At 45.1% G+C, this 5,994-nt stretch overlaps 1 protein-coding gene across 4 annotated transcripts in view; it reads left to right on the top strand.

The window, feature by feature from the left end:
* samd13 (sterile alpha motif domain containing 13) overlaps window positions 1–5,994 on the top strand; it is a 133,909-nt gene that overhangs the window by 42,748 nt on the left and 85,167 nt on the right. The window contains exon 1 of one of the 4 annotated variants that reach the window (XM_043698620.1): window positions 2,051–2,416. The exons of the other annotated variants lie outside the window; for them this stretch is intronic. The gene's annotated coding sequence lies outside the window, so the exon portion shown is untranslated. Of the gene's footprint in view, window positions 1–2,050; window positions 2,417–5,994 lie in introns of those variants that run through there. 4 annotated transcript variants of the gene reach the window in all.

The following is a 5,994-nucleotide window of genomic DNA, read 5'->3' as shown; positions in this document are numbered from 1 at the left end:
ACTCCCCCATTTCCCCATCCCTCCTTTTCCCCCCATCTCCATCCTCCTCTGTCAGTCCCTCTGTCCCCCTCCCTATCTTCCATCTCTCTCTTTATCTCTCTGTTGCTCTTCTCTTCCCTTTGCGTTGTACCCCTTATGGCCTGTACTCAGATAATGATGGGGGAGGCTAAGAACAGAGATGGGGGCACACCAATCACTTTGCATTCAGTATAGAGCTAAGACTCCAGATCTCTCTAAATATTCATTCAGGAGAGTTTATCTGGAAATGTGTGTATGTATAGATATTTGAACAGCATGTTTGTAGCTGTAGTAGTAATCAAACTGTGGTCATTAAGGGATTGGAACAGCAGAGAGCACAAGGCAATGCATGGGGTTTGGTTACGGCCGGTCCCTGCCCAGGCTGTTTGTAGCAACAGCTGAGATGGTTTACTTGTCTTCTGTCGACAGGATCCAGAGTTTACTTGGTATGCTAAAACTACATGATAAACATGCAAACTTTGTATTGTTTCTCAAAGTGTGGGAGGATGGATTGGTCTCTCTCAAGGTCATTGGCTTAAAAACAGTGACAGCAGGCATTTTATAGCATTCTGTTGAGAGTCAGAAGGTTGCATCTTTGAGGCTGACCCCTTTAAATGAGGCTGTTTAAACTGACGCCTACTGCTGCCTCGCAGAGTTGGGACTGCTCGGTTCCAGAATCTACTGGGACCCAGATCTGATTGCAACTGTACACGGTGTTGGAGAGACTCCATCTGGAGTACCCTGAGTGGTTTTGGTTTCCTTACTTAAGACTAGGAAGGATGTTGTGAAACTTGAAAGGGTTCAGAAAAGATTTACAAGGATGTTGCCAGGGTTGAAGGGCTTGAGCTACAGGGAAAGGCTGAATAGGCTGGGGCTGTTTTCCCTGGAGTATCGGAGGCTGAGGGGTGACCTCATAGAGGTTTACAAAATCATGAGTAGTATGGATAGGATGAATAGCCAAGGTCTTTTCCCCAGGATAGGGGGGGGGGGTCCAAAACTAAAGGGTATAGGATTAGGGTGAGAAGGGAAAGATATAAAAGGGATCTGAGGGGCAACATTTTCAGTCAGAGGGTGGTGTGTGTATGGAATGAACTGCCAAAGGAAGTGGTGGAGGCTGGTACAATTGCAACATTTAAAAGGCATCTGGATGGGTATATGAATAGGAAGGGTTTGGAGGGATATGGGCCAAGTTCTGGAAAATGGGACTAGGTTAAGTTGGGATATCTAGTCGGCATGAATGAGTTGGACTGAAGGGTCAGTTTCCATGCTGTACAACTGTATGACTCAGATGCTTAACTGGAGGCAGTTCAGCAAGGAGAAAGTGAGGTCTGCAGATGCTGGAGATCAGAGCTGAAAATGTGTTGCTGGAGAAGCGCAGCAGGTCAGGCAGCATCCAGGGAACAGGAGAATCGACGTTTCGGGCATAAGCCTGAAGAAGGGCTTATGCCCGAAACGTCGATTCTCCTGTTCCCTGGATGCTGCCTGACCTGCTGCGTTTCTCCAGCAACACATTTTCAGCGCAGTTCAGCAAGGTTCATTAGGTACGGAAGGTTTATCTTATGAGCAAAGATTAAACAGGTTGGGACTCTACTCACTGGAGTTTCGAAGAATGAGCAGTGATCTCATTGAAACGAAAAGCATTCTTAACGAGGTAAATGCTGAGAGGGTGTTCCACCCCCGCCCACAACCATGGGAGAGTCCAGGACCAGAGGGGACAGTCTCAGAGTAAAAGGGCACCAATTTAAGACTGAGATGAGGAGGAATTTCTTCTGAGGTTTGAGCGTCTTTGGAACTCCTGGTCACAAAGAGCTATGGGGGCAGAGTCCTCTTTGTGTACATTTAAGACTGGGATAGAAAATTTCTTGATCAGTCTGGGAATCAGGGTTATGGGAAAGGGCACGAATGTGGAGTGGGGAATGTCGAATCAGCCACAATCCTATTAAATGGTGGGGCTGAATGGCCTCCTCCTGTTCCCATTTGTAATGGCCTTACGGTACTGAACTAAAAATGTGCAATAGGTTGAATGAATGTTTACTCCCTCCCTCCTTATCTAATTGGGAGTGCATTTTATTTAATTTTCAAATTCGAAAATGACGAATACTTTCCTGGAATGCTTCAAGTACTTGAAACCAAACACCACCAAATCAGAGAGAATTAAAAGGAGATGTTTTCCAGCCTTTTGCCATTGCTGGGCTCTGCCTGTGACATGGGGAATGCTGGGAGCTGTAGTCATTCACTGTGACTGTAACACTGGGCCCAAGGGCAGGCGTGACTACAACTCCCAGGGGGCAGCAGACTGCCCAGGTACCCTTTGATTGACAGCTGGCTGAGGGGAGAGGGGGAGAGAGAGAGAGAGAGAGAGAGAGAGAGATAACCAGAACCATGGGATTGAGACAAGGTGGGTGTGAGGACATCTGACAGGGTAGAGGGCTTTGCTTTTCACCTGTCTTCAAACACAGTCGTTGCTAACAAACGGTTGCATTTCTAGGCCAAAGTTGTTTACGTCCAGTATTCTTTTAAAAGGCGCAATATTTGCCTTCATCTACCTGCATTGACTGCAAGGTTATATGTTGCATTTAGTGTGAGAGATCTCAAACATCCTAAAATAAGATTTTGGCTTGAGAATCTTTCAGAGTTAAATGTTTGTTATGCTGCAATTGTTTTTGTGAGCAGTGTACTCTTGGCCTGTGTTTGTAGCATTTGCTGCAGTAATTCTAATGTCTTTCCTCCTCCACACCACTCCCACCTCTCTCTCTTTCCCCTTCCTGCTGTGTTGTTATAGTTGTGACTGTTTTGAGTTTGATTTTATGTCTATTTTTATTTTGCTGAAGATTGTGCTGTTGCTGCTGAGAGAGCCATTCATTGAGTGCATGGTCTGTGATCGCTGTCTCTTGCTTGGAGATGTTAGTGCGCTGATTAAATTAAGCCTCAGCCTTTTCATTTTATTTCTGACCGTGTTGTAAATCTAAGCTTCTTGAAATGATGCCTTCTTGCACCGAGGTGCGTATTGTATTTTGTATTTTTCCAGTCTGATCGCGCCCCTCGTAAGAAAATTTAATTTGTGAAAAGGGATGAAATGTAGACAGACTCGTTACCATGGATATGGAAAAGCTAACACATTTGTGGCCATTCTTGTGCAAGTAGGCAGTCACGACAGGGAAAAATGATTTAACGTTTCCATAATCTGAGAGTTATCTGTTGATTTATCCTTCGAATTGTTCTTTTTAATCCCAGTTTTCTATCTTTTCTTTTAATTCCCCTTTTTATTTGCTTTTGGAAGAGCTTTGTCCTGCTGGTAAATGGTTTTGCTGAGGTGCAGATTTGCTCCCATTTACTTTAAGTCTGTTATCTTTAACCTTTACTGTAATTGTCAATTAAAACTGAGGATGACTTTGGTGGGGGGGGGGGAATTTGGAATTCCATACCCGAGGAATATCAAGAAGTTCAGGATTGAAACGGGTAGATTTTTGCAAGACAATATCATTTAAGGGAGGTGGTGCTTAAAAATATAGACCAGTCGTGATACCGGTGGCACGGTGGCTCAGTGGTTAGCACTGCTGCCTCACAGTGCCAGGGACCTGGGTTCGATTCTAACCTCGGGTGACTGTGCAAACTCCACACACACATTCTCCCAGTGTCTGTGTGGGTTTCCTCTGGGTGCTCCGGTTTCCTCCCACAATCCAAAGATGTGCAGATTGGGTGAATTGGCCTTGCTAAATTGCCTGTAGTGTTCAGGGATGTGTAGGTGAAGTGTATTGGTCAGGGGAAATGTAGAGTAATAGGATAGTGGAATGGGTCTGAGTGGGTTACTCTTCGGAGGGTCAGTGTGGACTTGTTGGGTCAAATGGCCTGTTTCCACACTGTATGGATTTTATTGAGTGATACAATTGGACAGTAAAGCAGACTGAATGGGCTGGTTGGCCTCCTGTTGTTAATGTTGACCAGGCAGAAAGGGTCATTGTGGAATTGCATTGTGTGACACATCATTGGGGCATAGATCCTATCCTAATGCCGGAGCAGGAGTAGGGCTTTGAGACTGCTCTGCCCTTCAGCAAGATCATGGCTGGTTTTCTACCTCAACACTGTTTTTCCCTACGCTATTCCTATATCCCTGATACCTTAAACATCTAGGTATCTATCAATCTCTCGGGCAGTGTTGTAGAACAGAGAGACCGAGGGGTTCAGTTGCATAATTCTTTTGAAGTTTGCGTCACATATAGACAGGGTGGTTAAGAAGGCATTTAGCACGCTTGCTTTCATTGCTCAGACATATGAATATAGGAGTTGGGTCATTATGTTAAGGTTGTAGTACAGGATGTTGGTGAGGCTTCTGGAATGCTGTCTCCCATTCTGGTCATCCTGCTAAAGGAAGGCTATTATTTAACTGGAGAGGTTTCAGAAGAGATGAACCTAGATGTTTGAATTATAAGGTGAGGCTGGATAGACTGGGACTTTTTTTCACTGGAGCGAAGGAAGTTGAGAGATGACCTTATGGAGGATTATAAAATCATATGGGCTATTGGAAAAGTGAATGTCAGGAATTTTCCTTCCCTCGGGTGGGGGAATACCAAGGCTAGTAGACTTTTTTTTTAAATGAGAGAGGAGAAAGATTTTAAAAAGATTTACGGTCAATTTTTTTTTTTGAGTGGTTTGTGTGTGGAATGAACTTCCAGAAGGAGAGATGGATGCAGGTACTGTTACAACATTTAAAAGACATTTGGATAAGTACATGGAGAAGAAATGTTTGGAGGGATATAGCCAAGCATTGGCAGGTGGGAGTAGTTTAGTTTGGTATTATGTTCGGGTTGGACCGTAGAGTCTGTTTCCTCTCCTGAATGACTCTATGGATGTACTGTAAGCCTGAACTGATGCAGTCCTCTGAATTCTAAACATTCACTACACTTCAAGTGAAGACATGTCTCCTCATGTTAGTTGTCATGATTGTGAATGATCAGCCATGATCATAATGAATGGTGGTGCTGGCTCAAAGGGCCGAATGGCCTACTCCTGCACCTATTGTCTATTGTCATCATCTGTCCATTTTCCTGAGGTTTTGTCCCCTAGTTCTAGACTCTAGCCAGCCAGGGGAACTATCCTTACTGCACCTAGCCCATCTAGTACTGTTGGAATTCTCTCTGTTTGAATGGTATCACCTCTGATTCTGCTAAACTCTAAAGATTACAGGCCCAGTCTCCTCAGCTCAGTCCCAGTAATCCCAGGTAGCAGTCTGGTGAACCTTCGTTGCCCTCCGTCAGTGACATGTGTCTTGCCTTGGGTAAGGTGACCATGACTGTGCACAGTACTCCAGTTGTAGTCTCCCCGAGGTTCTCTGCAATTGAAACTGGGCTTCGCTACACCCATACTCACATCATGTTCCGATTCTATTAGGGGGAGGAAGTGAGGACAGGGGACTAAGTTGGTTGGTCAGGCATGATCATATTGGACGGCAGAGCAGCCTTGAAGGGCCAAATGGCTGACTCCTGCTCCTACGTTTCAACGTTTCAGTAGAAGTCAACATTTTCCACTTGTCTTTCCATTGCTTTTTGCACTTATTTCTGAGTTTTCATTGACTCTGATCAAGGAGACCCTGGTTCCTCTGGACATGAAGTGTTTTCACAAGCTCTAGCCATTTAAGGAATTCTCATTGGGGGCTGTTTAGATCGGTTGGCTGGTGTCCAATGCAGACTGATGCCAACAACGTGGGTTCAAGTCCTGCACCCACCTGAGGTTACCATGAAGGACTGTCCTCCACAACTGCTCCCCTTGCCTGAGTTGTGGTGACCGTCAGGTTAGACCTCCTACCGATCAGCTCTCGCTCTCGCTCTCTCTTTTTCTCTCTCTCTTTTTCTCTCTCTCTTTTTCTCTCTCTCTTTTTCTCTCTCTCTTTTTTCTCTTTTCTCTTTTTCTCCTCTTTTTGCTCTCTCTCGCTCTCTCTCGCTCTCTCTCGCTCTCTCTCGCTCTCTCTCGCTCTCTCTC

Source organism: Chiloscyllium plagiosum, chromosome 11 (assembly GCF_004010195.1).
Source record: "Chiloscyllium plagiosum isolate BGI_BamShark_2017 chromosome 11, ASM401019v2, whole genome shotgun sequence".
NCBI classification, from domain to species: Eukaryota; Metazoa; Chordata; class Chondrichthyes; order Orectolobiformes; family Hemiscylliidae; genus Chiloscyllium; species Chiloscyllium plagiosum.
This window is presented reverse-complemented; position numbering and strand designations above follow the sequence as displayed.